Source organism: Marmota monax, unplaced genomic scaffold, assembly GCF_021218885.2.
Source record: "Marmota monax isolate L192 unplaced genomic scaffold, Marmota_monax_Labrador192_F-V1.1 WCK01_AAM20220418_F8-fsc00004, whole genome shotgun sequence".
Lineage (NCBI taxonomy): Eukaryota > Metazoa > Chordata > Mammalia > Rodentia > Sciuridae > Marmota > Marmota monax.
In genome coordinates this window covers 7,145,695-7,171,817 of record NW_026692881.1, presented here as the reverse complement: position 1 = coordinate 7,171,817, position 26,123 = coordinate 7,145,695, and positions in this window count along the sequence as shown.

Sequence of the window (26,123 nt, the reverse complement as noted above, 5' to 3'; positions counted from 1 at the left end):
ACCAATTAGAAGATGGGGTTACAGTGGGCCTGCCTCGCAGAAACTGGTGTCCTTGAGGAGATATTTCTGCTCTGGGAGGCATTGTCCAAGGCTGAGAGGCAGGATTAGAACACCAGACCCAGCTCCCCACCGACATCCTCAAGCAGTACAGCCACAGCAGGACCCAGGTGTAAGCCAACTGACATGGGTGTCTGGAAACTGCAGCCTGAACAATTCAGAGCAGAGCAGAGGGGAGGAACAGATCTGAGGGTAAAAGGACTGACTGACGGGCAGCCTCAACTGAAAAATCAGAGTTTGCATATTTGCACACAGCCTTCAATCTTGCCAGCGTCTGTGGGCTTGGGCTCAAAGTAGTACTTGTGTCTCTTAGCCTGGGCACACTCTTCCTTGTTTGCACTTGCCCATCTTCTCTCATTTAAATTACCTGCTTAGACCATAGAGGTATGGATCCTGGATCTGGGAATCACAGAATGCCAGGGCTGAATGGGGTACAGAGTGTTTGTGTTCCCCCCAAATTCCTATGTTGAGAATATAGTCACAATATGATAGTATTTGGAAGTAATTAGGTCATAATGGCAGCACCTTCACAAGCAGGATTAGTGCCATTATAAGAGAGAGGATCTCGTTTCTCAGATCAGCATGAAAGCAGTCATCTGTAAACCAGGAAAAGAAACTCCCACCAGAAAATGAATCTGGCGGCACCTTGGTCTTGGACTTCCCAGCTTCCAGAACTGTGCAAAATAAATGTCATTTCAGCCACCCCATCTATGGTACTAGATATAGCAACCCAAACTGACTCAAATAAACAGACTACAAAGACCATTTCATACAACCTTGCCATCGAACAGGGAAGGGTGAGGACAGGCTGGGCATACTTACCTGAGGGGCAGAGAGCAGCACCACACTGCTTTTCCAGTTTGCTGAGCATTCCCCTACCCCGCTATCTGTGGCAGAAGGAATTTAAAATGCTCCCTCTAACCACACAAACAGCAGTGGGGGTGGGGGGGATGACTGTATTTTAAATTGCTAAACAACCATCCAGACTTTTGAAGAACACAATGCTTGGTTTAAATCAGGTGGAAAACCCATTTACAAAATGGGTTTAATAAAAAAAAGAAAGAAAGAAAAGAAAAAACCTCCTAAACCTAATCTAAAGCAATTTTGCTGTCATTTCTAACTAAGTCTGAACAACATATTCTTTTTCCTTTTAAGTGACTTTAGAATGAATACGTAATGACAAAAACTATTACAATGAAGCTTTTTTATGAATTAAAATTGTTGTTTAGTTTTTTGGATGGCTATACCGGTTCTCAGTGTCTTATTCTATTTGGCTTTCTGGCTTTTTTCTAACACATGAGAAAAATGAGAAAGGGGAGTCTTGTCCTGATACCATATTCATTTGTGTCTTTTTCTCTTTCCCATATTCTGCCACACAATTTTGGGAGTTCAGCAAATTGAAATTTAATAACAAGACTTCTGAAACTTCAGACTTTTACTAAAGAAGTGTGAATTGGGTTTAATTGAATCTTGTTTACTTAAGTAAGTGGAAGAGTTAACAGTTGTCACAATTCCTCATCATCTGCTCTCAGCAGGGTTTCTAAGCCTCCTCTAAATTGGCCACTACTGCGTCAAAGCAGCAATTTGCCAGTGGAAATTTCTGGGAATTCAGCGCCAGGTGGCAATAAAGCGAAGACCTATTCTTATCAGAGCTGAGTAACCCCACGGCTTCCTCTCTTCTCATTTTAACTGCAGACTATTTATGTAGGAAAATTATGCTGGTAAATATGATAATCACCGTCAGCTTTTATTAGTTTTAGTTTGCTCTGCTATCTCAACAACAAAATATTAGCAATCATTTGGGTTCATTAACTCTTGATTTCCAAAGAGTGAGTCTTAGAATTTTAACAACAAAATATTAGGCCAACAGTAAGATTTCATGGTAGAATAAAAGGAAGAGATTCTGTTTGGAGAAAGACACTTGTTTTTCTTGTCTTCCCACCACATCTCTGTCAGGCTGAGAGGCCTGTGTTATTTATAGAAATGAGGTTACAAATGAGCTCATTCTTTCTCATCAGTAGCATATTAGCCTGAATCTTTTTCATAATCTTAACTGCTCTTTCTCAAAAGCTCATAGCAAACTGAAGAGCACCTTGAAAGACCATTGCCTTTAGTTAGTTTTTAGGAATCTTTAAAAGAAAAACTCATACAGCATCAAACACCACAGTCCCATGATCCCGTTGTCAGATTCAGACCACTTCAACTAGAGTATATTGCTGGCCAAAACAAATATGAACCTCTAAGATAAAACCAATATCTAGTCTCAGCCCATCAATTTTATTTGGGCCTCTGGATATTAGTCATGGTTGACCAAAATGACAATAGCAATTCTATTCCTCATTTCCCAGTCTCCTTACCACTAAACATGGTTACACAACATAATCCTTGTCTAGAAGATATAACAAGCCTTAAATTATACTATAGAGCTATAGTAACAAAAACATGTATTGGCATCAAAATAGGCAAGAGAGGACCATTGGAACAGAATAGAAGACACAGAGACAAACCCAAATAAATACAGTTATCTCATACTAGATAAGCATGCCAAGAACACATACTGGAGAAAAGATAGCCTCTTCAACAAATGGTGCTGGGAAAATTGGAAATCCATATGTAATGGAATAAAAGTTAACCCCTATCTCTCATTCTGCACAAAAATCAACTCTAAGTGGTTCAAAGACCTAAGAATGAGGCCAGAAACTCTGCACATACTAGAAGTAAATGTAGGCCCAACACTTCAACATATTGGCTCAGGAACTGACTTCCTTAACAAGACTCTTAAAGCACAAGAAATAAAATTAAAAAATCAATAAATGGGATGGCATCAAACTAAAAGGCTTCTTCACAGCCAAGGAAACAATCAAGAGTATGAAGAGAAAGCCTACAGAATGGGCGAAAATTTTTGCCACCAACACCTCAGAGCATTAATTTCCAGAATATACAAAGAACTCAAAAAGCTTAACACCAAAAAAAGCAAACAATCCAGTCAATAAATGGACAAAGGAATTGAAGAGACACTTCTTGAAAGAAGAAATACAAATGGTCAACAAATACATGAAAAAATGTTCAACATCTCTAACAACTAGAGAAATGCAAATTAAAACTACACTGAGATTTCATCTCACTCTAGTCAGAATGGCAACTATCAAGAACACAAGTAACAACAAGGTTGGTGAAGATCTGGGGAAAAGGGAACATTTATACATTATTGATGGGACTGCAAATTGGTGCAACTATTCTGGAAAGCAGTATGGAGATTCCTCAAAAAGCTAAAAATGGAGCCACCATTTCACCCAGTTATCCCACTCCTCAGCACATATCCAAAGGATTTAAAATCAGCATGCAACAGCGACACAACCTGTGACAGTAGCCGAGTTATGGAACCAACCTAGATACTCATCAACAGATGAATGGATAAATTGTGGTACATATACACAATGGCATATTACTCAGTCATAAAGAAGATTGGCCTTATGACATTTGCTGGTAAATGGATAACAGATATGGAGATTTTTATGCTCAGTGAAATGAGCCAATCCCCGAAAACTTAAGTTCAAATGTTTTCATTGATATATGGAAGTTAAACCACAATAAAGTCGGGGAAGGGAAGAAGATAAGTTTGGTAGATTATAGAAGGAATTAAAGGAAGGGAGGGTAGTAGGAATAGATAGGAAAAATAGTAAAATAAATCTAAAATAGTTTTCCTATGTGCACATATGAAAATATCTAAGTGAATCCCATTATCATGCCCACCCACAAGAATGGGATCCTAGTTAGAATAAGATATATTCCATGCTTGTATAATTTTATCAAAATGTGTTCTACTGTCATGTAAAACTAAGAAGAACCAATAAAAAATTTTTACTTAAAAAATAAAAATTAAAAAAAGAATTATTTAGAATATGGAGAAAAACAATGCCAAATGTTTTCTCTGATATAAGGAGGCTGATTCATAGTGGGGTAGGGAGGGGGAGCATGGGAGAAATAGATGAATTCTAGATAGGGCAGGGGGGTGGGAGGAAAAGAAGAGGGCAGGGGATTAGCAAGAATGGTGGAATATGATAGTCATCATTATCCAAAGTACATGTATGAAGACTTTATACACAACCAGAGATATGAAAAATTGTGCTCTATATGTGTAATAAGAATTGTAATGCATTCTTCTATCATTTTTTTAAAAAAATCAATAAAAAAGAATATGAAAAAAAAGATATATATGGCAGTTGTCTGATAAAGGATCATAGATGTCTGCACATTTCCCCCCTCTTTGATGGCTGAAACTGTGGAGCCCTCTTGAAACCATGAGGCAATGAGCAAGAGAAGGAAAACTAATTTGAATGACAGCGTAGAAAGTATCTTCTATGGCATAAGTTTAAAGGATACCAATTGTGCAGGGGAAAAAAATAACTATTAGCTTAAGCTACTGATGGTATTTCTTACTTTGTAACCTCACTTTTCTAGGAAAACCCTATAAATTCTGTCTGTGAAACCATACTGTCTAGTTCATTGCAAATAAAAGAAAGTAAACATCTTGTAATCCATGTTACCAAAACCTTAAAACAATACAGTGTTGGAATTTCCATCACTTTGACAAATCTGCTGGAGTGTTTAATTTACTACCATGCCAGAAAAATCTTGTAGCTGTATTAAAACTTATTATTTGTAACATGAACTAGTATTTGGATAACAGTGTATATATTTCCCAATTACATTTTGTGTGTGTGACAATAAAACTTTATTGACAAACACAGGTACCTCATCAGATTTGATCTGTGAGTTGACCCCTGTTTTATTTACTTTTTATTTTGTTCATATTTTTGGTGCATTATTGTTGTACAAGATGTTATGATTCATTGTTACCTATTTGTAAATGCACATAATATAACAATATGGTTTGGGCAATATCACTCCCCAGGACTTCCCCTCTCCTTCCCAATCTTATACCCCTTGGTCCCTTTCCTCTACTGATCTCCCTTTGATTTTCATGAGATCCCACCCCCTATCTTACTTTTCCTGTTTTCTTCTCTAGCTTGCACATATGAGAGAAAACATGTGACCCTTCACCTCTGAGTTTGGTTTATTTTGCTTTACATAATAGTTTCAAGTTCCATTCATTCTCCTGAAAATGATACATTTCATTTTTATTTATGGCTGAACTATATTGTGTCTATACACCACAATTTCTTCATCTATTCTTCTGTTGATGGACACCTAGGCTGGTTCCATAGTTTGGCTATTGTTAATTGTGCTGCTATAAACGTGGGTATGCAAGTATCACTATAGTATGGTGACTTTAATTCTTCAGGATAAATACTGAGGAGTGGTATTGCTGCCTTATATGGTAGTTCCATGCCTAGTCTTTGAGGAGCCTCCATACTGATTTCCACAGTGGTTGTACTAAATCACAATCCCACCAACAGTGTAAAAATGTTCCTTTTTCTCTGCACCCTCTCCAACATTTATTATTATTTCCTAATTATATTTTGTTTAATAGGTAAAATATCCATGTAAAGATCTCCTGATGCTATTGAGGTGTTATATTATCAAATATAAATATCATCAAATATAAAGATCCTTTCATTTATTTGCACATAATCCATTACAGTTTACAGTCTGGGTGGACTGGTGTCATATAACAACAAATTTTTTGATGTCAAAGAAAAAACAATAGATCGTAGAAGCATATTTAATTTCAGCCTTAAGCTTCAGATAAATTCTGCTTTATCTACCTCAAACAGGTAAACCACGAGTGATCAGAAGTTAATAAAACCTTTTTGTTCTATGAAGTAGATGCTAAACAAGGTTAATGGCTCAGGTTAACATGCAAGTCTTGTGGTACCTTTCACTGAGGCTGCCGGGTTGGAACATTCTAACTGGCACAGGGTGAGATAGACCCTGGATCTTAGGATAAGGTTATTGATCTGGCAGATGTATTCCTCTCAATCCCCATTTGTAAAGAAATCAAAAGTAGTTTGCTTTTTTGTAGGCTAAGCAACACAGACTCTATCTTGTTCCAAGGCAAATTACTTATTGTTGGTCACAATAAAGCCCAAAAGAACCTGGATTATCTTAGTACAGAATGTCATGTGAGCTTACAATATTGATGACATCATGTTAACTGGCCCTGGTCACAGGTTACTAGAAGTTCAAAAAAATTGAACATTGACATCAAAACTGTTGTCATGTATCATTCTTTTATAGTAGAAAAAAATCTTTGTGAACTTAGCCAATTTATTTACATTGTTGAATTTATATTTATTTAACTTCATCGAGTATTCAATTTTTTCATCTCCAAAATACAGGCAGTAATACCTATCTTAAAGAGAATGAAATGAAGTAATATATGTGAATATACTTGCTTAAGACCTGGCACACATTAGATGCCTTTAAAAAGTCCAGCTAGTTAAAGAAATGCAGCTACTTATGCTGACAAATCTTTTAAGAGGCTTAATCCATTTATTTAATCGTGTGTGTGTGTGTGTGTGCGTTTCTCTTCCAAAGTTTTGTATGTTTTTAATTCATGGTTTCCTCCTAGGTTTACTACATTAAAACTAGAATTTTGTTTAAGAAAAAAGCTCGAAGTGATAATAAATACAGGTCCCAATCATAATCTTCAGGCATTGTTGAATGTTAATCTCTAATCATTTTTTTATTGGTTGTTCAAAACATTACAAAGCTCATGATATATCATCTTTCATACATTTGACTCAAGTGGGTTATGAACTCCCATTTTTACCCCAAATAAAAATTGCAGAATCACATCAGTTACACACTCACATTTTTACATAATGGCATATTAGTGACTGTTGTATTCTGCTACCTTTCCTTTCCCCTACTATCCCCCCTCCCCTCCCCTCCCATCTTCCCTCTCTACCTCATCTGCTATTGTTCAATTCTCTCCCTTGTTTCCACCCCCCTTTCCCCTCACAACCTCTTATGTGTAATTTTGTGTAACATTGAGGGTCTCCTACCATTTCCATATGATTTCCCTTCTCTCTCCCTTTCTCTCCCCCCACTCGTCTCTGTTTAATGTTAATCTTTTCCTCATGCTCTTCCTCCCTGTTCTGTTCTTAGTTGCTCTATTTATATCAAAGAAGACATTTGTCATTTGTTTTTAAGGATTGGCTAGCTTCACCTAGCATAATCTGCTCTAATGCCATCCATTTCCCTGCAAATTCCATGATTTTGTCATTTTTTAGTGCTGCGTAATACTCCATTGTGTATAAATGCCACATTTTTTTTTATATCAGAGAAAACATTCGGCATTATTTTCTCCAATGCCATCAATTTACCTGCAAATGCCATGATCTTATTCTCTTTTATTGCTGAGTAATATTCTATTGTGATATATGTTACATTTTTTTATCCATTCCTCTACTGAAGGGCATCTAGGTTCGTTCCACAGTCTAGCTATTGTGAATTGTGCCGCTATGATCATTGATGTGGCAGTATGCCTATAGTAGGCTCTTTTAAGATCCTCAGGGAATAGTCCGAGAAGGGCGATAGCTGGGTCAAATGGTGGATCCATTCCCAGCTTTCCCAGGAATCTCCATACTGCTTTCCAAATTGGCCTCACCAATTTGCAGTCCCACCAGCAGTGTACAAGTGTACCCTTTCCCCCACATCCTCGCCAGCACTTATTGTTGTTTGACTTCATAATGGCTGCCAATCTTACTGGAGTGAGATGGTATCTTAGGGTGGTTTTGATTTGCATTTCTCTGACTGCTAGAGATGGTGAGCATTTTTTCATGTACTTGTTGATTGATTGTATGTCCTCCTCTGAGAAGTGTCTGTTCAGGTCCTTGGCCCATTTGTTGATTGGGTTATTTGTTATCTTATTTTTTAATTTTTTGAGTTCTTTGTATATTCTGGATATTAGGGCTCTATCTGAAGTGTGAGGGGTAAAAATTTGTTCCCAGGGTGTAGGCTCTCTATTTACTTCTCTTATTGTTTCTCTTGCTGAGAAAAAACTTTTTAGTTTAAGTAGGTCCCATTTGTTTATTCTTGTTATTAACTCTTGTGCTATGGGTGTCCTATTAAGGAATTTGGAGCCCGACCCCACAGTATGTAGATCGTAGCCAACTTTTTCCTTCTATCAGACGCAGTGTCTCTGACTTGATATCTAGCTCCTTGATCCATTTTGAGTTAACTTTTGTTCATGGCGAGAGAAATGGATTCAGTTTCATTTTGTTGCATATGGATTTCCAATTTTCCCAGCACCATTTGTTGAAGATGCTATCCTTCCTCCATTGCATGCTTTTAGCCCCTTTATCAAATATAAGAAAGTTGTAATTTTGTGGATTGGTCTCTATGTCCTCTATTCTGTACCATTGGTCCACCTGCCTGTTTTGGTACCAGTACCATGCTGTTTTTGTTACTATTGCTCTGTAGTATAGTTTGCAATCTGGTATCGCTATACCTCCAGATTCACACTTCCTGCTTAGAATTGCTTTTGCTATTCTGGGTCTTTTGTTTTTCCATATGAATTTCATGATTGCTTTATCTATTTCTACAAGAAATGCCATTGAGATTTTGATTGGCATCGCATTAAACCTGTGGAGAACTTTGGGTAATATCGCCATTTTGATGATGTTAGTTCTGCTTATCCATGAACAGGGTACATTTTTCCATCTTCTAAGATCTTCTTCTATCTCTCTCTTTAGGGTTCTGTAGTTTTCATTGTATAAATCTTTCACCTCTTTTGTTAGGTTGATTCCCAAGTATCTTATTTTCTTTGAGGATATTGTGAATGGAGTGGTTTTCCTCATTTCCATTTCAGAAGTTTTGTTGCTGATATACAGGAATGCCTTTGATTTATGCATGTTGATTTTATATCCTGCCACTTTGCTGAATTCATTTATTAACTCTAGCAGTTTCTTTGTAGACCCTTTTGGGTCTGTTAAATATATTATCATGTCATCTGCAAATAGTGATAATTTAAGTTCTTCTTTTCCTATTTTTATGCCTTTAATTTCTTTTGTCTGTCTAATTGCTCTGGCTAGTATTTCAAGAACTAAATTGAATAGAAGTGGTGATAGAGGGTATCCCTGTCTTGTTCCAGATTTTAGAGGGAATGCCTTCAGTTTTTCTCCATTTAGGATGATGCTAGCCTGAGGTTTAGCATATATAGCTTTTACAATGTTGAGGTAAGTTCCTGTTATCCCTAGTTTTTCTAGTGTTTTGAACATAAAGGGATGCTGTACTTTGTCGAATGCTTTTTCTGCATCTATCAAGATTATCATATGGTTCTTATCTTTAAGTCTATTGATGTGGTGAATAGCATTTATTGATTTCCGTATATTGAACCAGCCTTGCATCCCAGGGATGAATCCTACTTGATCATGGTGCACAATTTTTTTGATATGCTTTTGTATTCGATTCGCCAGGATTTTATTGAGAATTTTTGCATCCAAGTTCATTAGAGATATTGGTCTGCAGTTTTCTCTCTTTGAAGTGTCTTTGTCTGATTTCGGGATCAGGGTGATGTTGGCCTCATAGAATGAATTTGGAAGAGCTCCTTCTTTTTCTATTTCTTGAAATAGCTTGGAAAGTATTGGTATTAATTCTTCTTTGAAGGTTTTGTAAAACTCCACTGTATACCCATCCGGTCCAGGGCTTTTATTGGTTGGTAGTCTTTTGATGGCTTCTTCTATTTCTTCCTTTGTTATTGGTCTGTTTAAATTGTATGTGTCTTCCTGACTCAATCTGGGCAGATCGTATGACTTAAGAAATTTATTGATATCTTCACTATATTCTATTTTATTGGAATATAGGGTTTCAAAATACTTTCTAATTATCTTCTGTATTTCTGTAGTGTTTGTTGTGATATTGCCTTTTTCATCCCGTATGTTAGTAATTTGAGTTCTGTCTCTTCTTCTCTTCGTTAGCATGGTTAAGGGCCTGTCGATCTTATTTATTTTTTCAAAGAACCAACTTTTAGTTTTATCAATTTTTTCAATGGTTTTTTTTTTTTTGTTTGTTTCAATTTTGTTGATTTCTGCTCTGATTTTAATTATTTCTTGTCTTCTACTACATTTGCTGTTGTTTTGCTCTTCCTTTTCTAGGTTTTTGAGGTGTAGTGTGAGTTCATTTATTTGTTGTTTTTTTCTTTTTTTTGAGGAAAGAACTCCAAGAAATGAATTTCCCTCTTAAAACTGCTTTCATTGTGTCCCATAGATTTTGGTATGTTGTGTCTGTATTGGCATTTGTCTCTAAGAATTTTTTTATCTCCTCCTTTATGTCTTCTGTAACCCATGGATCATTCAGTAACATATTGTTCATTTTCCATGTGATATAGGATTTTTCCTTCCTTCTTTTATCATTGATTTCCAGTTTCATTCCATTATGATCAGATATGGTGCATGGTATTATCTCCACACCTTTATATTTACTAAGAGTTGCCCTATGGCATAATATATGGTCTATCTTTGAGTAGGATCAATGTGCTGCTGAGAAGAATGTGTATCCACTTGATGAAGGTTGATATATTCTATATATGTCGGTTAAGTCTAGGTTATTGATTGTGTTATTGAGTTCTATAGTTTCTTTATTCAGCTTTTGTCTAGAGGATCTGTCTAATGGCGAGAGTGGTGTGTTGAAGTCACCCATAATGATTGTGTTGTAGTCTATTTGACTCTTGAACTTGAGGAGAGTTTGTTTTATGAACGTTGCAGCACCATTGTTTGGTGCATACAAATTGATAATTGTTATGTCTTGTTGGTGGATGGTTCCTTTTAACAGGATATAGTGTCCTTCTTTATCCCTTTTGATTAACTTAGGTTTGAAGTTGATTTTATTCGATATGAGTATGGCCACTCCTGCTTGCTTCCGAGGGCCATGTGAGTGGTATGATTTTTCCCAACCTTTCACCTTCAGCCTATGTATGTCTCTTCCTATCATATGAGTCTCCTGAAGGCAGCATATTGTTGGATTTGTTTTTTTGATCCAGGTTACTAGCCTATGTCTCTTGATTGGTGAATTTAGGCCATTAACATTTAAGGTTACAATTGAAATATGGTTTGCACTTCCAGTCATGTTTATTTATTTATTTATTTTAGTTTGGCTATTTTTTTACTTTTTGGTTATTTTCCTCCCCCTTTACTGAGATACCTCCCGCTGTTAGTTTTGAGCACTATTTTTCAATTCCTCTTCTTGTAGTATTTTGCTCAAAATGCTTTGCAGTGCTGGTTTTCTGGCTGCGAATTCTTTTAGCTTTTGTTTATCATGAAAGATTTTAATTTCATTGTCAAATCTGAAGCTTAATTTTGCTGGATACAGTATTCTTGGTTGGAATCCATGACTTTTCAGCGTTTGAAATACATTACTCCAGGATCTTCTTGCTTTCAAAGTCTGTGATGAAAAATCAGTCATTAACCTAATTGGTTTACCCCTGAATGTAATCTGCCTCCTTTCTCTCGTAGCTTTTAATATTCTCTCCTTGTTCTGTATGTTGGCTATCTTCATAATTATATGTCTTGGAGTTGGTCTATTATGGTTTTGGATGTTTGGGGTCCTGTAGGCTTCCAGGATTTGGCAATCCATTCCATCTTTCATCTCTGGGAAGTTTTCTAGAATTATTTCATTTAATAGGTTGTCCATTCCTTTGGTTTGAATCTCTATGCCTTCTTCTATCCCAATGACTCTCAAATTTGGTTTTTTTATGACATCCCATATCTCTTGAATAGATTGCTCATGAGATTTAAGCATCTTTTCTGTGTTGACTATATTCTTTTCAAGTTGATAAACTTTGTCTTCATTATCTGATGTTCTGACTTCTACTTGATCTAGTCTATTTGTAATATTCTTGTTTGAGTTTTTAATTTGGTTTATAGTTTCCTGCATTTCTAGGATTACTGTTTGATTTTTTTTTAAGATCTCTATCTCCTGGTAAAGCTCGTTCTTTGCCATTTGAATTTGTTTGTTTAATTCGTTTTCAAAATATACTTTCATTGCTTGGACTTGCTGTCTCATGTCTTCTCTAATATTCCTTTCCATCTGAGTTAGGTTTGCCTTGAGTTCTTTCCCTATCCATGTTTCTGATGCTTCTAGGTCCTCCTGTAGATTTAAGTTGTCCTGCATTGTTTGTACTCCTTTTTTCCCTTGTTTTTTCATGTTGTTCACGTTACTTTCCAGCTCTATTTGATTGCTGTATTTCTGCTCTCTCCTATAGATTTGTTTTGGTTTTGTGTATCTCTGTTGTCTCTCCTTTGTGTTGGTAGACTATGCCTGCTAAAGTGGATTCCACTGGGAAGGAATTCCGACGGCCGAGCTCCAGTGACGCCACCTCTCTGCTATGGCGGGCCCCAGGCTCCTTGCCGGGGTGTCCGAATGGGGGGGTGGGACTGGACTGTCTCTGGTTGGTTTCAGCTCCCAGTCGCCAGTGGGCGGGCGGTCTCCAGCCGCCCAGTCCCGCGGGCAGCGGGTGGGCTGTCGCCGGCGGGCGATCTCTAGCCGCCCAGTCGCGCAGTCAATCGCCGGCGGGCGGGCGGTCTCCAGCCGCTCAGTCGCGAGGGCCTGGACTCTAGTCCCCTGGTTTCTCCTGCTAGTCCTGGCTTCTCCTGCTAGACCAGTCTTCCCCTGAGTGATGCCTCTCGGCAGTTCAAACTGTACTCTGGGCCTGCCGTTTGCTGGGTGTGGAGGGTGGCTATTGGGAACCCCGGCACTCTATTGTCTTGATTTTTTCCACTTGCCCCTCCCCCAGCGCTGGCAAGACAGGTTTCGTTTTCCCCACTGATGGGAGGGGGAGTTGGAGGTCAGGTGTCTCTAGCTTTCCCCGCATCTTTATGCAGGCTCGTTCTGATAATCCCTCCCCTGGAAAGCCTAGGAGAGATTTTATGCGAATTCCCTGATGTATGGGAGATGGGTTGAGTAACACACACCTGTTTTATTGTTGCAATCTGTCGGAGACTGGCAGTGGTTACGTCAGCTCTCCAAGATGGTGGCCGCTGGCTTCCTTGGTGGAGTTTCCGTTGTGGGGGATAGAACTGGACCATTTCCTTCCCCGTCTGAAATCCCGAACTCAGCCCGGGGCTCAGTGAGGGCACAGCCAGCAGGATTCCACAGAATCTGTAGCAACGTTTCTCTCTGCTTGCTGGTCGCTTCTCGGCGGCGCCCTGCTGTCTGTAGCTGCGGGATGGGCTGCTTGGATCAGTCAGCCTGGATCTCCGGTCGCACAGTTGGCTCGTGTTTGAGACTCAATTACCGGACCTCGGTGCTGGAAATCCTTCCTCTAGGTTTCGGTGCACCCCCATTTTGCTGTAAATTCCTAACAAGTTAGATTTTTTGTCGTTCTAACTCGTTATTCACCTGCGCAGTGACACAGTACATGGGGTGTGATGCACTCTATTCGCAGCCATCTTAAGGGCTAGCATCTTCTTCTCTAATCATTTTTATTCCAATTGAAACTTCTCTGAAATATCTAGTCAAGTTACATCCATCGAAGAAAAAAACACAATGTTTTTAAACAGACTTTGAATATCAAAAAGATTTCTCTGCCTAGGGCAGCAGCTACTTAAAATTAACAGACCCTCTTCTGACATGTAAAGTAGAATAATTTTAAAACCTAAATAATTCCTCCATGCACATTCAAAATTTTCAGAATATCATAAAACATTAATCTTGTAGCTCAAAAGTAAACTTTTGCATTTAAAAACAAAAGATGTCATTTTCTTCTCAGGAGCCAATATTCCAACAGCATGCTATTTCTAGAAAAATCGACCTCTAATCACGATTTCAAAGACTGGTGAAAGCTAGTCATTTACTCCTAAATCACAGGGTAAGTGGCCAGCAAGGTAAGACAAAATATATAAATAACTTCTATCAAATTAACATATCCATACAAGAGCATAGTCTGGGATTTCTTTAACAATTTTTATTTCTAAATAAACACAGAGGGGGGAGAAACAAAAATAAAAGCAACCTTTCAATGAATTTTGAAATGACTAAAGAAAACCTACAATGGGGTGCTTTCAAGGAAGGGAAATAAATGGTGGAAATAAATTCAAAACCGTTCTGAAGAGGCAAAGAAAACTGGTTTCAGGGTTGGGGCTATTTGAAAGGAAGAATGCAAAGTAGAAAAAATAATATTAAATATGCTTCAATGGAACAAAATGATACTACTAATATTCTGGATTATGATGCAAATTAATCTTGGAGTTTTGTTTTTTCAAGTTATAACATGTGGTTCATGTATCTGAGCAATGATACTCAGATAATTTTTTCATCTTGAAAACCCAAGGACATGCCCCACCCTCTCCCCACAGTGTAAAAAGAATGTCAAGCAAGGCCTCACTGCCTGGTATGCACAGAAGCCAACACTAGGGCACCGCTTTTTGCAAAAAGGAAGAGCGTTATTGCAAGGTTGACCGGCAGGAAGGACAAAAGCCAGAGAAGCTAAAATCTTCATTTCCCATCTTTGGTAGTAGAGGAATTTATAGAAGGGAAAGGGGAGACAGTGCTTGTTGATCGGATGGCAAGAAGGAGAGTTTTAGGGTTCTTTTACACCAACATAGGTAGTCATCATGGCTCTTCTTAAGACGCAGGTTTCTTTAGGGGGAGAGTTGTCATGTTCTGCACCGGAGACTTTGAGCTTATGGTGTCAAAAGGTCATTGAGAGACTTTACTGACTTCTTCTGCACATGTCCATTCTTGAAAAGCTTAAGTGGATTCTCCTGAAAACAACATTAGCAGTTTGTTATTGAAGGAATTTATTTTGGGATATGTCTAGATCTTAGCCAATTTCAAGAGTGAATCTCAAAGGTATTGAAACTTATCAGAATATTTAGAATGATAAAATCCCTCTAGTTGGCCTATGCTCACATTCCTCTCACCATTGACAATCATTGATGGAAATCTTGCAAAAATCTACATTTAGACACTAAAATATTTTGCAGCAAGATTTACAGATTTTTTTTTTTAAATCTTAGAATCATATCTTTAAACACACAAAGTGCAAGGTGGAAATTGTCACAGACCTGGTTGCTGGTTAGGGAACCCTAGTTGTTAAAAGATTTTCAGTTTAATGAGCTAGAGTCTGCCTCATTCCATCTTCCTAATGGAGCACCCAGGTATACTCATTATTCTACACATAGAAGCTGCAAATTCTCGAACTTAATTATATTAATTTTAAAAAATGTGGACTCTAGAGTCAGATTCACGAATTCAATTAAGACTCACGTTCTAGTTATTAGCTCTGTGAGTTTGGGAACGTGACTTACATTCACCAAACTCAATTATCTAACCTGTAAAATTGGGTCAAAAAAATACCAAATGATAAATAATCATTTATCACTTAAATAATGATAATAAATAAATGTAAGATTGTGACAGAATTAAACAAGATAATATAAGGAACACATCCCCCACAAATACCCTTGACTGTGCTTCATCTGCTGTAATTTTCAGATTCTCATTTCCTTCTCCCCATTGCATTGGTTATTGGACCACTCTTGCCTCATGGCATATCTGAGTTGAAATAGCATCACCTGACATGTCAACACGTTGACAAAGGTGTATCAACGGCTGGTGGAGAGCTTTGGGTCAGGACCCTTTCATCTTAGACAGAGGTCAGCAAACTTTTTGATATGCCAAATAGGAAGTATTTTAGGCATATGTATGCATTTTGTTTGGTTGGTTTTGTGCTTTTATTTTCTTCCCTGTGGTGCTAGGGATAAAACCCAGGACCTTGCACGTGCCGGGCAAGTGATCTATCCCTGAGTTTCATCCAGGCCCCATTTGTTTTTGCTTTTAAATAATCTTGTGCCAAAACCAAAATGAATCCGACAGTTAAGGTGATGATCATCTTCACACTATTGTAATACGATCAACATTAACTAAAACTCAAGGAAAACTCAAGAAAAGGGAAGGGGACCAGGAATAGACAAGGGAGTCCTGCTTGAGTTTTGTGGAACTTAAAAGGAAGAGTGATCCTGTCTTGAAATATGCTAGGGTCGGGTGGTCATCTGTAATTAGCCCCAGAAAACAAAAGAGTAAAAAGATTTTTTTTTTCCCCGTGGCTCCGGAGAAGTTCATTCAACATTGTTATCATAAAACATTTAAAGACCATTCTTAGATTGGGGCCCAGAGCCATACTGTCACTAGAAGTAGCTCTTAAGAGTATCCTGTATCTAATTCAATTCCAGAAGACTATTAAATTAACAGAAGATCATTCTATCGTGCTTACCCTCCTCAGTAGACTTCATCTGGACACCAAATACAAATAAGCACTGTGACATGCCCATAGCCCAGTTGTGCTGGGGTAGTGGGATAGGTGGCAGAGAGGCCAAAGAAAGTGCCTAGAGATGGCATACAAGATGTTATTTATTGTGGAACACTTACAAGAGACCAGGGACTGCTCCAAAGACAGTTCAGAGAGTTCCTCACTGGGCTTTGCCAAAGAGTGCCTCTCTCCTCGTGGTGTTTTGTCCTATCAGCTGGAAGAATGACATGTATCCTTTCCACAGTGCCTTCAGTTCCACACAGTCATCACTGAGGGAGGAGTTTCATCTGACAGGCTGCAGAAGCAGTGACATCATCAGCATTAGTGTGTTTACTTTGCTTGTCTGACCTGCATCCCAAGAAGTGACTGTCTTGACATACATGAAAGAAAGTCGCTTTCTACAGACAACACTAACTTATGCTAGATCCCAGGGTCCATAAAAGAAAGCCAGTGTCCTCCAAGATAATATGTATCTGGAGATTCCTACCCAGGCTTGCTCTCATCGTTCCCATTGAGGGAACAATTGGCTAGATTTTGAGGAATGGAAAGGAAGCATAAGCAAACATGATTTACTGCCCCCTCCCTTTTCTTTAAGGACAATATAAATATACATTCAATTTGTTTTTATCATGCCCCATCACTACACCAAGTGTACCATCCCATTTAATAGACACAAAACCTTCTGAAATAGGTGCTATTTCAATCTCATTTTATAGGAAAGAAACCTGAAGTGTAAGAAGGTAACAAAATGTGCTGAAAGGCTACCTGGCTGGATAAGAGCAGGCCTAGACTCCAACCCGCCTGTCTTTAACTCCAAAACCAGGTCTCTTAACCACTAAGTATCATGGCCCTTCAAAGGATTCTTTATCCACGGTTTGGTCAGTCAGTTTTCTGAACTTTCTGACTTTCTTCTGCTATGGAGACTTAGCCCAAATATGGCTAGGTTGTTTTTATTCCCCCATTTTAGCAGCTGCAGAATCTTTAAATGACTTCGATTTGAAAACATAGTTCTTTATTTCTTTAAACAAGCAAGAATTTGGTTCAGAAAGCATTCACTCAGTTACTAAATTCAGAGAGCAGCATGTGATGAAAGTCCCAAAGTGCTATGTAATTCTTGCCAAAATATCTTGAGTTCAGAACTAGATTTATAGAAAATGTAAGATATTTATGAACATTATTTGTAGAAAAACATTGCTCTCAGCAGGTTATAAAATGCTATCAGTGTTCCTGATTCTAATCATATGTTTCTTAGAGGGATTGAATCCCTCATAGCTGAGCTGCTATGCTTGGCACAATACCAAGTCAAAGCAGCTTTGGTTAGGAAGGGAACTGGGTGCAATTATCTCTAAGATTTTTTTTTCTAATACTAGCCACAGAATAAAGCTGCATGGTGAGTAATAGCCAAAGTACAGCTGTCCAGAGCCACCACTGAGCTAATTGGACATCACCTCTGGAAAGCTTCCATATAAATGGCACACCCAAGCCATGCAATAAAAGAGCTATATTCAGGAGTCACACAGGAGAGAAAGCTATGTCAAAACCTATATTTTGCCAGGAAACTAGTATGTTACACATTTTACGAAGAGTCTTTGGTTGCAAGTAGCAGAAACCAACTCAAGCTAACCAGAAAAAAAGTGGGGAGAGAAAGTTTCTAGAACCTCATGAAAGTTTCTAGAACCTCATGAAACTTCATAGCAGCAATGTAACTGGCCTGAAAAAGGAACTGGGTGAGGGATATAAAGAGCATTAGGATCCTTCCATTCTGTGCTCATCTTTGCATAACCTTCATACCTCTAGTCAGTGGACTTCTGGATTCACAATCCCCAAGGTAAAAAAAATACATCTACTTTGCAGCTCCCAAGGTCCATATTAAAGGTTCAACCACAAATAGCAGTCTCAATTCTAAATTCCCAGGAGAGAATAACATTAATGTACTGTGTATTTCAAAAAGATGGAAGGAGTTTGAATGTTTTAGAAATGATAAATGAGATAGATATATTTAACCTGATGCTAAACATTACACAATGTATACATGTATCAAAATATCACATGGTACCCTATTAATAGGTACAATTTTGTGTTTTATGTCTTTTTAATTTAAAAGAGAGAAAGTGTAAATGTCTTTTATTAAGTCTGTTCCCCTCTTCCAATTGACCAGGGTCAGGAGCCTTAGGGTCACATGAAGAAAAATTTCAGCTTGGAAACATATGCTTATGGAGAAAAGGCTGATTCCCAGAGGAAATGATGGTTATTAGCTCTTCTGCTGTACAAACAATTCCAAAACAATTCCAACAGGACCTCACACTAGCCTTCTCCAAGGTATATTAACTGAGCACCTGCTGTCAAATCATAGAGCTACCCTGTGAAAATTATCATACCATTTCTAACTGCAGAATTAACACACTTTTCCCTTCCTGCTGACTCAAAGTTCAGGAATATCAGGTAAGCCAAGCTTAAAACCAGCAGAAACTATGAACTAGATGCCAACATAGAATATGAATAGATACACACACAAATTCATTTCTTCTACAATATTGTACTGACAATTCTGATGTACCAGGATCTGCAGTATGTCTGACTTTCAGAGGGTAAATGAGATAGACATGGTCCGAGCCTGTGTGAAGGAAGCAGCTGCAGAGTTGAGTTCAGAAAACCATCTGAAAAAAATAAATAACTTAGAAATAAGATTCAAGGGTACACCACTCATTGTTACTAGTTCTTACCTCTAAGAGGCATGATTACAGGCAATCTTACCTTTTTCTTGTATTACTTAATTCTTTTCCACTTTTCCAATATAAAATGGGTAATTCTTATATAAGTTTAAAAAGAAAGATCCTGAATCCCAGAAAAGCAGTTCCTCCACCTACTAAAAGATACTGCTTAAGCTAGAGCAAAGACTTTCATTGTCAGATAAGTACATAATGAAAGACTGCCTTGCAAAAGTAACACTTGCTTTACATTCACACTCGATGTGAGAAATTTGCCCAAGAGCATTTTGCCTGGAGTCAACAATGGAGGGGATATCTAAAAGTTCATAACACACTGCCACAAAAGACCCATTTGCTCCCATCTCTACTCCAACTCCCAAAGTCTTTATAGGATATTTTGCTATAAACCTGGAAAGGAGAATTATTGGAGACAATGAAAAGCTAATTTGGGAAGAGTCCTGTGGCAGCCAAGTGGCTGATTGGGAAAACCAAGTAGAAAGTGCCTCAATTGTCCTGTGGGGGCTTGTCTTTTCTAGAAAGTTTTTTATCATCATGAAAAACATCTTTGGCAGTAGTCTTTACCGTGCCTCAGAAAGGGAATTAAGGTCCAAATAGAGGCTGTCTTGGCCAAATTTGCAGCTCTTATAGTCAATTGGCTCCACTCAATTTTCCCCAAAAGTGCTCTCCCAGGGAAGATGAAGAAGGAAGGATAAGACCCCAGATGAGAGGTTAATGGCTGGAGTTCCCGATAGCCAGAGTAGAGCAGTCAGCCACTTAAACCTCAGTGTTATCCATAAAGCAAAAAAAGAATGGAACATTGACACCTAGATGTCCAAGCCACCGCCTTTGGATGCCATCTTGAACTCTTTCTTCCCTCACTCCCTACATGATATGATTGATTAAATCCTGTCATATCTACCTCCCGAACTTCTCTTGAATCAATCACTCCTCTCCAATCCCATTGTCCTCATCCTAATCCTAGCCACCATTCCCTTTCCTCTACATTCCAAAAGCCTTCTATCCCTCTCTCCCACCCTTCCCCATATCTAGACTGGCCCACTCCAACACTCTTCACTCTTTAACCAGAAGTTATTTTTCTTAAAAAAAAAAAAAAAAACTGAGGGGGCAGGGGATTATCAAGGATGGTGGAATGTGATAGACAACATTACCCAAAGTACGTGGATGAAGACTAAATTGGTGCTAACATACTTTATATACAACCAGAGATAGGAAAAACTGTGCTGTATACATGTAATAAGAATTGTAATGCATTCTGCTGTCACTTATTTTTTTAAGATCAATTTTTAAAAAATGATCAGGTCACTCCTCTGTTTAGAGTTGTTCAGAGCCTCCTCTTGCATTTAAATTAAACACCAAATGCCTTCACATGGCTTAAAGAGGCCCCCCAGAATCTGACTTCTGTGGTCCATCCACCATTCACTCTGCTATATGCTCCCATTTTCCAGCCATACTGGACTGCTTTCCAATCATGGAACATGGCTTGCAGTCTTATCACCTTCAGGTGTGTATGTAGACATCTAGGTGTCAACATGCCTTGCCCTTCCCTTGGCATCATAAGTAATATGACTGTTTATCCTGCCTTAAATACTCCCTTCTGCTTTACCACCCATATATTTTTCATTTTCTGCTTAAAAATCTCATTCTCTAGAAAACTCCCCAAGTTCCATAAACCTGTTAGAAATCCCTCCCATGAGCTCCCATGCCTTGCTCTTCCCTTGGCATCATAAGTAATATGATTGCCCATTTACTCATTTCTCTCCTGCACTCGGTTACAAGCTCCATGAAGGCAAGAACCTTATCTGTGCTCTGCAGAGTTAAATCAAATGCCCAAGAAAGACTAGGTTCTGAAGAGGTGTTTATTGCACAAACACACTGAAATCTGTATATGTCTCTTTCCCTCAGACAGAAATCTTTCCAGTCTTCTACCACCTTCTACTCTCCCCCAACCCCCAGAAAGCTCCCCACTTTTCACCATGAAAATATAGTGATCTCAGAACAGCCCCACAATAGATGGGGGAGAGCAAAGGGGAAAGATTTTCAACCTACCCCGGTGCTTCTTTCTGGAACCTCCCCAACTGCCCCACATCTCCAAGGCTAGATGTTTCATGCAGCATCTTAGATATTTCCTGGATGAGCAATAGTTTTGCTTCTAAAGACATCAAATATCTCTACTTTGTAAACATCTCCCAAACCACTGAAGGCCCCCAAAAAGGATTTGTGGGTAAAATTCATATACTCACAAAGAGTGTTGGAGCAAAAGAAGGTCTTTGATGACATCCAGTCTAGCTCTTACATTTCCTAGTCAAGGAAACCAAGATACAGGAGGAAGATAGGTCTTACCCCAGATCATAAACCTTCAAAATAAAGAAACTGTGAGGTGGGAGGAGGGACAAAGACTATAATGCACAATGTCTTATTCTTTCAGCTTCATCAAGACTTCTCCTAAAAGATAATATATCAGTATAAACTCACTGCCCAAAGAGTTCCCAGAACACCCAAGCCCCACATTTCCATGTGAGGCACTTTCTCCCTGAAGCACAATACAGATCCCTGCTGTACTTATGATTGGAGAACTCAGTTCTCTTTGACCTCAGCTTTGCCAACCAGATTAGTCCTAAAAACATTTTCTGACTGACAGAAACATTTTGCTGAAAAGTAATGCAATTAAGGTACACCCTGGAAACCAATTCAAGGGCTGACTCTACCATATTAACCTTTCTGAACAAATTGACAGGACACTTCAGGAAATTCCCCACTTTATTTGATTTTTTTAAAAACTGAATCCTCAAAGATAGAATTGGCTGCCTCTTTCACCAAATGTCTTCTTTTGTTTTAATATCATATTCTCTCATTGTCAATAAAAATCTAGCACTCTATTTCCCAAATCACCATCTTCAAATGGTTCATCTTGTGGTCTAGTGGGTAACATTTCCATGTTTTGAGGGTTTTTTTTTTGAGGAGTTTAAATGGCTCATACCATTTTGCTTAGGATTTTGTTTTCTCTAGAATTGAGGGAGAAGTGAATTCGATTGACCAGCAGCAGATCCAAGTATTTCAGGAATGTGCTCAAGTTTGCACATAGAATTTGGCATCGAATCATGATGACCCAAATAATTCAGCTGTGTATATGAATATGTAAGTGCATCTACCTACACATATAGGCAATTAATTTTCCCCAGGAAATAGCCAATGAACCCAGATATTATTTTGTTTTTTCATTTAAAGAGCATATGCTATTTAGCATCAAATATGTACCCATGGCACTGGGCTAGTGACAAAAATTAAAAGATAAATGAAACAGATTTTTTGTCCTCAACTAGCTTACAATCTAGAGAGAAAATAACAGTGAACTGAACAAACACCAAATTCAGTAGGTAGGAAACAGAAGAGTAAGCTTCATTTATCAATGAAGCCCGTATTGCCCATTACTCCAGAGTCAGGTGAAGCGGGCATCTATTATTCTCTACTGAAATGTTGGCTCAGAGTGCAGGCCAGAGATGCTATTACCAGGTTCAGCTTGTGATCAAAAAGAAAACAAAAATTAAAACTTAGATGCTTGTATTTATTCCTATCTCAAAATTTCCCTCTCCCCATTCCTAGTTCCCACTACAGAATATCCCTCCATTCCTACTTGGCCTTGAGTAGAAATAATAATAGCTATCATTTATTACTGTCTGGCAGGAACTACACTGTGTTCCTGATATATGGTTGTGCATTACATCCTAATGGCAACTGCTAGATAGTGTCATTATCCTCATGTCATGTATAAGGAAGCAGAGAAACAGAAAGGCTAAATAATTTGCACAAAGAATTTGCACCCAGGTAGTCTACTCAGAACCCCATGTCTCCACCATCATCATTTCCAGGAATTGATATACTAAATCATCTCTCTGGCTGAGAGCTAGTTTATGGTGTCCCACTTCTCACTCCCTTCCCCCCAAAGCTATTTTCAGCCTAAAGAAAGACCTGAATTCTTTGTATTGGAATGTCAGGCATTGTGAAATGATAGTAGACAGGGAGAGAGGAACAGAGCTATTAAAAACACCATTCACCTGAATTATACTTTTAAGAAAGAGGGAACTGAACAAATCTAGTTTTAGATTAATAAACAAATGGCTTATACAACAATCAATAAGAAGACGTCATAGTCTGTTCCTGCTTCACCCTGTACCCTCTTGAGAACTGAGTGGTAGGCTCCAAACACTCTGGATTAAGTCCAGTGATCTCAGCAATTACTGTGCACACATAAGTGGCATGAGTCATCCAGGCTCCTACAAGATGAAGAGCCTTAGGTAACAACCACATTTTTAAAGCACTTTAACACTCTTTCAAATAGGATTTCTTTCTTATCATTCACTGCATTTCTTTCCAAAGTCAGAAGGATAGGTATTATAGAAACAATCTAAAGATAAAGAAATTCAGGACCAAGAAAGCATTACCCTATGTCACATGACTACCAAGTGATAGAACCTGACTTTCAATAGAAACTTCTCTCCTCTCCCCCTTAACTTGTTTTCTCCTTGCAAACCGTCTCTCATCCTCCAATCTCAGTTTGAACGCCACCGCCTCTAAGAAGAATTGCCCCAGGACAAATTAATCACTTTCGTCTTATGTGCACTCTCAACATTTTATAATCTACCAAATCTTTCTTTAGTTCTTGTGTAGTGATTCTGGTTGGAGGGAGCTCCTTTGTATACCCAAGGTACTTAGTATAGCACAGAGGTTGGCAAACTACAGCTTGCAGACCAAATCCCCTCTACTGTTTTTTTTAAACTATTTTAGTTTAGATATGAGGTATTCCCCCTAAAACTCATGCGAAGACAATGTAAGAAAGTTTAGAGGTGACGTGATCAGGTTATAAAAGCCTTAACCTAACTGGTGTGTTAATCCACTTGAATGAATTAACTGAGTGGTAACTATAGGCCAGTAGGATGTGGCTGAAGGAGGTAGGTCATGGGGTTTGTCTCTAGAGTACATATTTTGTCTCAGGTGAGCAGAGCAGAGTGCACGCCTCCCTCCACCCCCCTCCCTTCCTGGTGGTCATGTTCTGAGCTACTTTCCTCTGCTACACCCTTCCACCATGATGTTCTGTCTCACCTTGGGCCCAGAGCAACTGAGTTGGCCATCTGTGGACTGAGACCTCTGAAGCTGTGAGTGCCAAAGAAACTTCCCCCCCCTCTAACATTATTCTTGTCAGATCTTTTGGTCACAGCAATGAAAAAGCAGAATAGAGCAACCCTTTTATATACAGAAAGACTTGCAAATTTAAAAAAAAAGTACAAGAACAAAAGGATGATGTGACAGAATCTGTATGTGACCAGCAAACCTAAAAGCTTTCCTAACTGGCCTTTTACAAAAAAAATAATAATAATAATTGTTAAGGTTTACAAAGCAGGGGCCCTCATATGAATCACTACATAAAGTCATCCCTGGCCAAGCCCCAACCTGGGCATCTCCTCATGAAACCTTATGCTCCAGACATCTAGAACCAATAGAATTTTCCATATACACCAGATTCTTCACACCACCATGTTCCTTGCTTATGGCGGGCCTTCATTTTTGTTTGCCTGATATTGTGTGTGTGTGTGTTTGTGTGTGTATGTGTGTGTGTTCCCATTTCACTAACTTATTATTAGCCTGTCTGATTTTATTTTACTTTTCTTATTATTCAGATACAGCTCGCATGCAAATGAATGCAATGATCCTAAGTGTACAGAGAATCTGATTTTTAAAAAGTACATCTCATTATGATACAGAAATTTTCCAACATCCAAGAATGTTCCTTTTTGTCCCTTGCCAGTCAGACTCATTTACTATCCAAAGCCAAGAGACATCAATATTCTGCAATAGATTATTTTGCCTACTATAGAGATTCATGTAAATTAAATTGAATTGTACTTTTCAATTACTCTTTCCTGACTGGCTTCTGTCACTCAGCATACTGTTTCTGAGGTTCATCAAGTACCATTCTGGAACTGGCCCATACCAGTTCACAAGAAGTAGGCACTGAATTTTTTAGGAATTTTGAAAGCTGGTTATTAAAAACAACTATTATTAATAATTAAATTACATAAACTTACAATTAAATAACTTATATTAAAAGCAAAGGTAATACTCAAAATACGAGTTCCTAATTATTTTCCTACATTTCATTATCAATTTTTCTTGAAGTTACATTATCCATGGTCCCTGTATAATGATGTGCTACTGTGCATCTCTTCTCAATTCCATGTTTATTGATAGCTTGAAATTGGCCATGGTGGGAGTAATTATACCATGGAAATCAGCAAACACTACAAATCAGAACTTTTTTAATTTGTGGCTGTAGAGCCAGTCATTAAACATTTACCACTAGATCTATCTATGCTGTTGCATGTTTCAATAGCTTGTTCGTTTTTATTGCTGAATAGTATTCCAACATGTGGTTGTATTAGTCTGCTGTCTGTCACTGGAGAAAAAAATACCCAAGATAATCAACTTACAAGAATTTATTCTCATGGTATCAGAGATTTCAGTCCATGGTCAGTGGCTCTTCTCTTTGGGGATCTATGGTAAGGCAGTTCATCATGGAAGAAATACATGGCAGAAGAAACTGCTTATCTCCTGAAGGCTGGAAAGCAGAAAAGAAGGGTCCAAGGATCCCAATATCCCCTCCAAGGGTACATCACCCATGACCTAACTTCCCTTGACTAAGCCCCACCTCCTAAACCTTTCACCACCTACCAATAGCAAGACAGGCTGGCAACCAAGCCGTTAACTCACAGGCCTTTGGGGGACACTTCCCAACCGTAGCAGTTATATCACAATTTGTTTTTGTTATTTGATAAATATTTGTATTATTTCCACTTTTTTGCTAGTATGAATAACATTGCAATGAACATTTCCTACAAGCTTTTTTTTATCTGTTTTCCTACTTATTTTGGTAAATACTTTGAAAACTTGAAGGGTGTACGTGTGCTTGGAGGGTGGCATGAGAGATGGGGCATTTTGTTTGTTTATTGTTCTTTGTCTATTTTGCTATAGTTAGGTTTGGATTTCTTTGCAGGGAGTTCTTTTCTACACACTAAAGAAATATTCCATTATTATCTGGGTTATATTGTTTCTGAAGAAATGGTAGTAGA